This window comes from Tupaia chinensis, unplaced genomic scaffold (genome assembly GCF_000334495.1).
Source record: "Tupaia chinensis unplaced genomic scaffold, TupChi_1.0 Scaffold000558_1, whole genome shotgun sequence".
Taxonomy (NCBI): domain Eukaryota; kingdom Metazoa; phylum Chordata; class Mammalia; order Scandentia; family Tupaiidae; genus Tupaia; species Tupaia belangeri.
Window position 1 is genome coordinate 1,739,641 of NW_006160070.1, and position 1,339 is coordinate 1,740,979.

Sequence of the window (1,339 nt, forward strand, 5' to 3'; positions counted from 1 at the left end):
CCGCCCCACACATTGCTGGACCCGCCACTTGGAGAGCACGCCTCAGCCTTCGCCCACCCGCTGCTCTTCCCCGCGGGCTGTGTCTGATCTGGGAGGCCACCAGTCGGGCACTGCTCACAGTGTCCCTGGGAGTCCTCAGCTGGCAGGGGGACTGGGGCTAGGTGACTTTTGGCTTTGCCCTTCCCGACAAGACGGAGTCATGGTGGCAGTGCGGCCCGTCCCTGGCCTGACCGGTGATGGGCAACCCCGCGTCAGCACACCCCTCTGCTGTGGCTGTGCTCACAGGTGCCCTCACTGGTTCTCGGGGTGGCCCTGACAAGCACACCTGCTCTTCTGCTGCAGAAGAGGCTGGGGTGCAGAGCAGGGGCATGAGGAAGGCGGGCTGAAGGCTGGATGCTTGTCCCTGTTGGCTGGGTCTTAAAACAGTGCGTTGGCTGGCTGGCATCACCCGCAGTTTGGGCCAGCGAATTGCCTTTCAGCCTCCTCGTGAGCTCTGGTTACGTGTACTCGGGGTGCTCCAGGCTCCAGAGGGCATAGCTCTGTGGACCGCCGCTCTCTGCAGCGGGAGCAGTGCTGGCTGTGTCCCGGATCTTTGATGTGACCCCAGGTCCACGCCGTGCTGCCTTGACAGAGGCCCTTGCCTGGGGGTCTGAGCTCACAGTTCTGGAGGCGGGTGTCCCATCCTGCTCGGGGCAGCAGCGTCTGGCGAGGGCCTCTTCTCCATCCTGCTGTGGCTGAAGGGCCGAGGGAGGGAGCAGGGGCAGCTCTCCACCTGCCCTTTGTGAGGAACCCACCCACCCCTGAGGCCAGCCACCTCCTTGGGCCTCACCTCCTGATCCCATCACGATGGCAGTCAAGCCCCACTTGAGTTTGGCGGGGTCGCGCGTTCTGGTCACAGCCACTTGCCGGCGTGGGGAGCGCAGGCTGAGTTTGGCCCTTTCCGGCCAGCCAGCCCGACCTCCAGCCCGGCCTCCAGTGACTTCTCAGGGGCAAAGGCGACTGCCCTCAGGGCAGGCCCACGTGGGGGAGGAAGGAGGATGCCAGTGTTTTCATAGGCCAGATGCTCACATCACAGAGCTGCGGACTGGCACCTCTGTGGGGCAGAGTCCTGGGAGGAGCCCTTTGGGGTGTCTCCAAGGGCCACGTGGCCTCCCAAAAACAGAGGGCATGCTCCTCACTGGAGACTCTTGCCCCTCATGTTCTCAGACCATGCAGGGAGCGCTGGGCTGGCACCCACGCCCACGCCCCAGTATGGGCTCTGCTCATTCCGACGGCTAGGCCTTCTGGGCAAGGGTGCCGTGGCCTAGATGCTGTTCTCCAGCCACGGCTCCCCGTGGCC

The 1,339-nt window shown here is 64.9% G+C and overlaps 1 protein-coding gene across 1 annotated transcript in view; it reads left to right on the plus strand.

Annotated features, from left to right (window-relative positions):
• OSBPL2 (oxysterol binding protein like 2) overlaps window positions 1-1,339 on the plus strand; it is a gene marked incomplete at its 3' end in the record, with an annotated part of 38,340 nt that overhangs the window by 433 nt on the left and 36,568 nt on the right.